Raw genomic sequence first — 10488 nt, 5'->3', positions numbered from 1 at the left:
AGGATGTTGACTACTAGTGTATTTGATAGAACTAGGAATGCACCCCAAAGATTTTTCAATGTGAACCAAGATGGTGCGTCTCTAAACTGTCTAGCCATCTTACTCTTATCTGATTTTACATATTTGAAGGCCATAACCTGGTCGATCACATATGTGAGTTTTGGCATAATCACCAAGATTTTCTGATAAACATCTGCAAATTGGACAATAGCCAGAACAATTCCACAGTTCAGGTTATGAGAATCAGTGTTTAGGTCCTCTTCTCCCACAAAAGTTCAAAAGACTTCTGTAAGAGTCGCACTCTCGCAGACTTATTAAATAATTTTCTGTGGAGACCAAATATTTTCTTTTTTGATGATCAGGAAAAAAAAACTGCCTTACCAAGTTCATTGACATAAAATTCAAGGTCCCCTTTGCAACACCAGGGAGTATAATCAACTATGGCCCCGGTTTTGAACTCGTGAAACCCATCAACTTGATGTTGACGAGTGGGCCCTACCAGATGAGTGGAGGCTGTGGAGCCATCATGTGCTCAAAGAGCAAATTTTGATCATCTAGAAATTGAAGGATTTTCTTTGTTGATAATCCAACACATTGGCTGGCTTCTGGTTAGTAAAACCTTTGAGGTCAACCTACCCACCTGGGAGTACACTCGGCTTCATTGGCTCCTGGGGTTAAGAGACTTCATGTCACACATAATTAGGGGTGTCAATGGGTCGGGTTTGACCCGAAATATGATCCGTACCAAACCCTATAGGGTTTGAATTTGGTGATAAATAAGAACTCGAACCCAATTTCAACCCGGTTCTAATATAGTTATAAGGCCTACCACGTGACAAAAGGAAGTAACAAGGACTTTATTTTTGAGTTGCTTGTACACATTAAGTGTAACACCCGTGAAAAAAAAAATCCGTGTCGGACACGTGCCCTGCACGCGTCAGACACATGTCACAGTCGGTCCTTCGTGTCGGACCCGGATCCGAGCTGGACCCGGACCCGAGCACGAACTCGAACCTGACTTCTCGATCGTTCGAGAAGCCTGTGACTTTAAAAAGTCACAGGCGTCTCGGGTGAGGGGCAAAACCCCTCGCCCCTTCTCTCTCCTCTGCTCCGCCCCCCTCACGCTGCTGTCGGTGAACGGAGACGCCGACAAGCGATTCCGTCCGGCCGCCTCCCCTTTGAGTCCGGCGACCTTCAAGCACAACCACCACCTCTTTGCTTCCGCCGCTTCCCCTGGGGCCACCAACGACCCAAGCAGCTGCCGATCGTGCCTCCGACCTTCGCGCATCGCTCCTTCTGTCTGTTGTCGACTGCGCCGGAGCCCCCCCCAATGTTGAAGCTTTCATCCCTCTACAGACTTCCCGGTGGCCACCTGCGACATCACCAGCGATCCTCCCCGTCGTCGGCGATCGCAGTCGCGGCCACCTTCATCTCCACCCAGCATCGGAGCTCCCTCTGTCCGTTAGAGGGCACGCGCAAGTGACCTCGAGGCCATCCGCTCCTCGGTCCCTTTTCGCCCTTCGAGCGAGGTTTCTTTGCCATCGACGCCCTGTTCTCGGCTCCCCTTCGTTGGAGGCTGACGTTGTTGACCCCTCGACTCCCCCGTTGCTGTTTTCGAAGGTAGACTCTCCCCTCCTTTTTTGTGTTGGGTAGGTCAACAGAGGGGCTGAGCCCCCTGTCGCCTCTTGTTCGGCAGGGGGTTACCCCCCTTGCCTTTTTTGGAGTTGGTCGACAGGGGGCTGAGCCCCCTGTCGCCTCTTGTCGGCAGGGGGGTTACCCCCCCCCCCCCCCCCTGCCTCTTTGCAGTGGGTCGACAGGGGGACTGGGCCCCCTGTTATTTTTTTTTGAGGCAGGGGTTTTACCCCTGTCTCTTGGGGTCGTCTGTCAGAGGGCTCTGCCCCCTACCCCCATCCTGTGTTTGGCAGGGGGCTTCGCCCCCTGCCTTTGTTTCGTTCTCGGTAGGGGGCTTCGCCCCCTTGCTTTTGCTTTGTTTTTGGCAGGGGCGCCCCTTGCCTTTAGTTGTTATCCCGGTAGGAGGCGGAGCCCCCCCTGCTCGCCTGTTGCTCCTCGGCAGGGGGTTCTGCCCCCTGCCTCCCGCGTTTTGCCAGCAGGGGGCGAAGCCCCCCTGCTTTCCTGTTTTTGAGCAGGGGCATGCCCTGTGCATCTCTGTTGTTCTCTGTCAAGGGGCTTTGCCCCTTGCCTTGTTCTTGTTGCCAACAGAGGCAGAGCTCCTGCCCGTTTCGTTCCCAGCAGGGGGTTGCGCCCCCTGTCTCATGTTCTGACAGGGGGTGTTCTCCCTGCTTTGTTGCGACGGTTGTGGCGGGGAGCCTCTGCTCCCTCCCCTGCCTTTCTTGGTGCCGACAGACAGGGAGCTCTTGCTCCCTGCACCTGCTACTATTGCCAAGCAGGGCTAAGGCCCCTGCCTATGGCACCCTTGTCTGCAGGATGCAGAGTTCCTGCATCTGCCTTCTGTAGGCAGGAGGCCTTGCTGCGTTTGCTTCTCGTTTCTATTACGACATATGCTAACGTTCTAAGCTCTCCTGGTTGAACGGTGGATCCAGCTCGCCCTCTGTGGCTCGAGCTCTGGCTTGCCTACGCTGCATGCGTACGAGGACCCGCAACCCCTTAAGGTAGAGGATTCTTGTGTGAAAGGACAATGAACTGATAAATGCTAAAATAAGAAAGATAATTAAAAGAGGATGATATATGTATACGTATAATATATATATGTATGTCTTTACCTTCAAGGACACAGTTTCGCGATCCTTGTTCTCTTTACTTTCTCGCACTTTCCTTTCTGTCACCGCCGCTCTATATGTGCCTAGGCTTTCCATTTCTTTTTTTACATTCCATGTCTTTTAACTCAAGGACGCGGTTTCGCGATCCTTGTCCTCTTTACTTTCTCGCACTTTACTTTTCTTGCTGCCCCGCGCTTTGCGCCCTAGCATTTACTTGCTTATGTCTGCTTTGTTCTCCAGGATGTAAATCCTGGTCCTCCTTTACGTTCTTGCACTTTACTTCCTGCATTTACTTGTTGCCCCGCTCTTTATGCACCATGACCTTGCTTCTGCTTTACTTTTCGTACTTTACTTTCCTGTGCTGTCGTGCTTGCTCTTGCACTTACCTTTTGTATGTGTTCGTCTTTACCTTGTTGTCGCACTTCGTGCATATGCTTTGCTCATGCATGTATTCTATCTTTGTCGTATGCTTCTTTACTTGCTTACGCTTATCGATCTATCGAGGTGCAACCCCATGCCTTGTGAGTCATCCTTTACACCTGCGTAGTCAGTATAAGATCTCGTACCTCACGAGTTGCTTACGTAGTTGCCTGCTTGTGTGTGACGATGATCGAGGTATGATCTCATACCTCGTGTGTAGTTCTAGCGTTCTACCATCGCGGTGCAGCTTCGCCCATCGAGTCTTGTCTCTCGATTTGCCATTGTATTAGTATGTGCACGGGTTTGTCCCTTATCAGCTTGCACTCCCTGAGTGCAGCTTCGAGTGTATAGTGTATATCGTTTCACTTGTCTTACAAGCCACGACACACACTTATGCACTTCGGTTCTCCAAAGATATCATCCTAAGTGCAAACCTATTTTCAAGATGTATAGCTTCGTAAAGCATAGATAGCAGCTGAATCTCTCAAATCGATGTATTTGAGATATGTGTGTTACAACCTTAGTTTACCTATCCGATACGACTCAGATAGCCTTGTTTAGAAGCCTGTGCATGAGTAGGGCGGGGATCCTAGTGAGGTACTTGCGCCATCGCTATATCGGCGTTTCCTCGCCTCTGATGCGAGACCTAGTTTCTAGGCTTTCTGGTTCAACCATGATTGTAGCGCCTTCCTTCGTGGAGGTATTGTTGGATTTCTTACGAGGGATCCATGTTCCTCCTCTTGTAGTTGTACCTTTAGTTACATACGATATGTTTGGACTACGAAGAGCAGGACAAAAGGTCTATAGTAACCTCTAAGCGTGTATTGACACATTAAGCTAAATCCTGCTATTTTGATATGCGCCTAATAGGCAGAATGCTTGCGATTGTCTAAAGGACCCGAGCACGAATGAGTTCACTGTAGGCTTCTGTAAAGCAGAGGTGTTGGGATTTCCTGCGAGAGATTCATACCCCTCTCATCGTGGTTGTACTTTTGAACATGTACGTTGCGTACTACGATGAGTAGGATGAGAGGTCTATGTCTGCCTCGAACATGCAATGACATGTGTTTGAGATCACAAGAGTGATGTTTCTTCCCTCACTATGGATTGACCCTTTTCATCGTGGTTGTACATTTGGATAGGTACGTTGCGTATTGCGGTGAGTAGGATGAGAAATGTGTGGTTGCCTCGAACGCGCAATGACGTACATAACTCACCTAAATAATGATCATGCGCCTTCACAGGCAAGATGCTCGATTGGGTTGAAAGATCAGAGCATGTAGAATGGGACGGTGGTTAAGAAACCCTCCGTCGTGCTCATTCGGGATGGTTCATCAAGAGAGAGAATGAATGGTACAAAACTCCGATGGACAGTCATTAATGGCAATCTCGGGCAAAGATCCGACCTTCCCTAGTCATCGGAGGTTAGGGGAAATTCTTCATGGCCACTTCTGCAGAAGTTCGAATGTGCATCCATTGGGCCTTTGTTTGCCTTTGGGGATTTACTCTCTTGGTCACTGGCCGTCCCCTTAGAAAGCGGACTCAGTCAGTCATTCGGGGTATAATAAAATACATAGTATAATGGACCCCCGAATCGATCGCGACTGTTTCTACGTTTTGCCTTGTGCGTACCCACAACGACCTGCTTAATAATGAGACAAGATATAACTTATACACATGATCATGAGATATGCGTGTTGTGACGTGCATTGCTTGCTTGCTTGTTAGCTCGGTAGTTCGGTGCGCTACTCGTTGAGCTATGTACGCCTGTCGAGGCGTTACCCTTGTTGGTTAAACTGCTTATGCAGCTCCTTGCTTAGTAATAACTAGCTTCTCATACTAGTTGATTGCTTATCCTGTGTAGCTTATGTATTGCTTGTTATGCAATAGCATGGGCCTTACGATTAATGTCGTTACTTGCCGATGGACTAAGCCATCCAATGATACTTGTATATGGATTACGAGCGTTATTATGAATGTTTGTCTTATGCAATTGCTTTGCTTGACTGGTTGATAGAGTTAGTTGCTCTCCACCTATAGTATCTGTGGGATTGCTATAGTTGCTTGTTTAACACTATGATCATTCTTGCTCTTGTATTTAGTTGTTTGCTTTATTAGAGCTTTGCTTACTCTACAATACATTTGGTTAGATCTGCTAGCCTTGCTTGTTCCTGCTTGAACTAGCATTTATCTTACTTATTGCAACTTTTGTTCTTGTCCTTTGCACCCCTACTAGTCTGTTGTGTGGATGACGCATTTCATGGGCAGATGGTGAACAGGTTGAGACAACTTGCGATGACACAATGCATTCAAGGCAATGCCCTTTCCTGACGTTGCGCTCCTGGGGACCCTTTTGGTAGATGTGGTATAAAGTTTCTTTGAAAGCATCTCTTTTGATTAAACTCTGGATTTCTAAAACTGTATTACCAAAACTTGGTTCTTCATTTCATTTCAATCAAATATATATATATATATATATATATATATATATATATATTTGAATTGCAAATCAGTTTGTAAGGGGTAGTCTGCTTTTGTGTTGTAATGCGCCCAAGGTCTAGGGACTTGCTGTTTTGAACCTGATCTTCTGCTGAACTTCTGTTTTAAACTCTGATAAATGATTGATTTCAAAGCTTTCAACCTTTTTCATAAAAGGTTTGAAGTCCACGATTTTGGGGCGTTACAACTTTTGGTATCAGAGCAACAGGGAAAGTGGTAAACCTTGAACATCCGACATCTTCACCGCACTGTGAGTACTATTTCTCTTAAATTATTTTGTATTTATTTTAATTAAAGAATGTGTTTTTGCTTAAATGTCGTTCAATAAACTGATCAAATCTATAGACACATTAACCAGAGCAGTTGAGCAGCTCCAAGCGATGGTCCAGAACTTGGATCATAAGGTTGATGGGTTGAGTTGCGAGATCACCAACCTAGGGCGGAGTGTCAGCCCTCATGTTTTGTCCGATCCTATGTGCCTTCGGAACCTTGATGGTTGTAATTTTTGCGGAAAGGTGGGTCATTCTGCTGAAGTATGCCACTTTAAACAACGTCGCGATAAAAATTCTGCCGAAGATAGTGTTGACAACAAGCGTCGACCTGCTAAAAGACAGAAACTAAATGAAGAAAATGAGCCTCAACGACCGTTAAACCCAAAATGTCTGTGATGCGATCGTGTTCACCATGGACAAGCATGTCCTCGAGCCTCTGATGGCTGTTTTTATTGTGGCAAGATGAGCCACTTTATCCGTGATTGTCACATAAAGAAGGTGGATGTCCTCCGGCGAGTGGGCAGTACACCCCAACCTCCTCAACAACAGTAACTATAACACATAAAAAACATCAAATAGACACTTTGATAGCCTTAGTTTAAGACTTTTTGTGTGTTTTGTTACGTATTTTTTTGTCAAGTTAAAGCTTATCAATGGAATTACGTATGACTTTGGTGTCTTTGTGATCTTAATGATTGTGATGCTTATTAGGTGAATGACGTGTCACGCCTACAACTGATTAGTTTTTGGGTAGTTGACTTGTTACGCCTACAAATGATCAGTTTTGACTTTTAGGTGGTTGACTTATACGCCTACAAAATCATTAGTTTAGATCATTTAGATGAATGACATGTCACGACTACAAACGATTAGTTTTTGATGATACATCACACCTACATAACTGTGTTGCAGAGGGTTTTACATTATGATTGGTTGTGTGATCATATCATCTTTGTATAGCATGATTGATAAATATCATGAATATTGGACTAAAATATCTTGTAGATGTGTGCGTGTGTTTTACGCTGAAGTGGTCGAATGCGATGTGCTTTGAGGTAAGAATTGTGAATGCATATGATGGTGCAATGATTTGAATTATCTTATTTGCATATATAACTTGAATCCTGCAAATTTATCGAATTTCGTTAGAGTTACGTAAGTTGAAGTTTAGTTGATTCATATGTGCGTGTTTCTGTGTATAGAATTCATGCTTTGATTGCGCATGCTTTGAGGTCCTATTTGAGGATGCATTGTTTCTTGTGGCAATGGCGAATTGCGTACAGTAAATCTTCTGTATAATGTGTTTGTTATGACACGTGATAAGAATTGTTGAGAGCATGCGATGAATGTTTATTTTCGATATATGATTATGGTTCGTGCAACCTTGTTGGAAGAATGCGTGATTTTGTGTTTTGTTCTGCCATGAGAAGTGATACGATGATATTGCTGACATATATGTTTATGCCCATATTGGTGGTTGCTGACCCCGAGTGCGGTCAATTGTTTTGATCAGTCGATTGTATTGATGTATGTATCACTGTGTATGATATCTGTTGAGGATCTGATCTCCAATGGATTATCTGCGAGAGGGGGTGGGGGTGTATGACCAAGATCAGGTGACCCACTAGAGTGGTAGATTTTGTGAGGATGTGCACTGTCCAAGATCGGGTAGCCGCGAAGACGGTGAACTGTGAGGAAGTGTATGGTCCAAGACCAAGTATACCATCTAGAGTGGTAATTCCTTGTGAGGTCGTACATTTTCCCAGACCAGGTGATCCAGCGTAGATCTTGTTAATCATATTTATGGCTATCGACCCAGTGAGCGGTCATTTGTGTTGATGCGTGTATCACAATGATTTTCATTGATTATGGTCTTTGTTGAGGATTGGGTTCCCAAAGGTTTTCTGTGAGGGTACGTATGACCAAGATCTGGTAACCCGGCTAGAGTGGTAGAATCTTTGTGAGGATATACACTGTCCAAGAGCGGGTAGCCGCGAAGACGGTGAACTGTGAGGAAGTGTACTGTCCAAGATCAGTTATACCATCTAGGGCGGTGATCCCTTGTGAGGTCGTACGTTTCCCAGATCTGGAGGTCCGACGAGGAACTTGTGTGACTTTGATTTCCATGAAAGGTTATGGTGAACTGTATTGATCTTCTGATATTGATTGATATCGCAAGTTATGAATCTATAGATTTGGCTTTCTGTTTAGCATGATTATATGCCCAACTCAGCTGTGTGAATTAGATCTTTATTGATTTTAGATCGTGACCATGTTTTGGACCTTCTATGGAAAGGTGGGCTTTTATGAGAAAGTATGACGCCTTAAGTGAGTCATGATAGGTGGCAGTTGGCCGCATAAGGCCTTGAGAGAGAATATTTTAAGGATATTCATGACGTAGAGTTTGTTAGAGATTGCGAGTATGACACACGACGTCTTGATGATGAATTGGAGACCCCGTTCAAGGAACGCAAGCTAGAGCAATGTCTCATTTTGTCTCTTCATCCCTTATCGCATCAAGTAGAAGTTAATGAATAAACCTTTCTTATGGTCTTCTACTAGACTCCTTTTCTTTGATGACTCGTTGTGTCTCTTCATCCTTGAAGATAGCGAATAAGCATTCTTATAACCTTCTGCTAAACTCCCTTTCCTTTTATGGCTCTTCATATGAACTCTTACGAACTCTTGCGAACTCTTGCGAAGACAAGTTATTAATGAATTCACACATACGTTTTGTTCGATCAAGTTGTTGGCTTCAAACCTTTCTTTGAGACTCATTATGTGTTGTCCTGATCCTTTCAGAAGCTTATGTGTCTAGGGACTCGTGTGCGCACGTGCATCCTAATCTACCTAGTTCCCTTAGGTTGCGGTCTAGGCAGATCACCTTCCTATGAAATTTCGAGGACGAAATTGTTTTAAGGTAGGTAGGATGTAACGCCCGTGAAAAAAAAAAAAATCCGTGCCGGACACGTGCCTTGCACATGTCGGACACGTGCCCTGCATGCGTCGGACACGTGTCACAGTCTTTCCTTCGTGTCGGACCCGGATCCGAGCTGGACCCAGACCTGAGCCCGAACTCGGACCCGACTTCTCGATCGTTCGAGAAGCCTGTGACTTTAAAAAGTCACAGGCGTCCCGGGCGAGGGGCAGGACCCCTTGCCCCTTCTCTCTCCTCTGCTCTGCCCCCCTCACGCTGTCGTCGGCGATCAAAGACGCCGACGAGCGATTCCGTCCGGTCGCCTCCCCTTTGAGTTCGGCGACCTTCGAGCACCGCCACCACCTCTTCGCTTCTGTAGCTTCCCCTGGGGCCACCAGCGACCCAAGCACCTGCCGATCGTGCTTCTGACCTTCGCGCATCGCTCCTCTTGTCTGTTGTCGACTGCGCCGGAGCCCCCCCCAACGTCGAAGCTTTTATCCCTCTGCAGACTTCCCGGCGGCCACCTGCAACATCACCAGCAATCCTCCCCGTCACCGACGATCGCAGTCGCGGCCACCTTCATGTCCACCCAGCATCAGAGCTCCCTCTGTTCGTTAGAAAGAACACGCCAGTGACCCCGAGGCCATTCGCTCCTCGGTCCCTTTTCGCCCTTTGAGCGAGGTTTCTTTGTCATCGACGCCATGTTCTCGGCACCCCTTCGTTGGAGGCTGACGCTGTTGACCCCTCGACTCCCCCGTTGCTGTTTTCGGAGGTAGACTCTCCCCTCCTTCTTTTATGTGTTGGGTAGGTCGACGGGGGGCTGAGCCCCCTATCGCCTCTTGTTCGGCAGGGGGTTACCCCTGCCTTTTTTGCAATTGGCTGACAGGGGGCTGAGCCCCCTATCGACTCTTGTTGGCAAGGGGTTAGACCCCCTGCCTTTTTTGCAGTTGGTCGACAGGTGAGCTGAGCCCCTTGTCGCCTCTTGTCGGCAGGGGGGTTACCCCCCCCCCCCCCCCTTGCCTCTTTGCAGTGGGTCAACACGGGGACTGACTTCCCTGTTGTTTTTTTTTAGGCAGGGCCTGTTACTCCTCGGCAGGGGGTTCTGCCCCCTGCCTCCCGCGTTTTGCCCCCTGCATCTCTGTTGTTCTCCGGCAAGGGGCTTTGCCCCTTGCCTTGTTCTTGTTGCCGACATAGGCAGAGCTCCTGCCCGTTTCGTTCCCAGCAGGGGGTTGCGCCCCTGTCTCGTGTTCTGACAGGGGGTGTTCTCCATGCCTTGTTGCGGCAGTTGTGGCGGGGAGCCTCTGCTCCCTCCCCTGCCTTTCTTGGTGCCGGCAGCTAGGGAGCTCTTGCTCCCTGCATCTGCTACTGTTGCCAAGCAGGGCTGAGGCCCCTACCTCTGGTACCCTTGTCTGCAGGATGCAGAGTTCCTGCATCTGTCTTCTGTATGTAGGAGGCCTTGTTGCGTTTGCTTCTCGTTTCTATTACGACATATGCTAACGTTCTAAGCTCTCCAGGTTGAACGGTGGATCCAGCTCACCCTCTATGGCTCGAGCTCTGGCTTGCCTACGCTGGATGCGTACGAGGACTCACAACCCCTTAAGGTAGGGGATTCTTGCGTGAAAGGACAATGAACTGATAAATG

This window comes from Nuphar pumila, chromosome 12 (genome assembly GCF_984573655.1).
Source record: "Nuphar pumila chromosome 12, dmNupPumi1.hap1.1, whole genome shotgun sequence".
In the NCBI taxonomy this organism is placed as follows: Eukaryota; Viridiplantae; Streptophyta; class Magnoliopsida; order Nymphaeales; family Nymphaeaceae; genus Nuphar; species Nuphar pumila.
The sequence above is the reverse complement of the archived record's forward strand: the minus strand, read 5'-3'. Positions refer to the sequence as shown.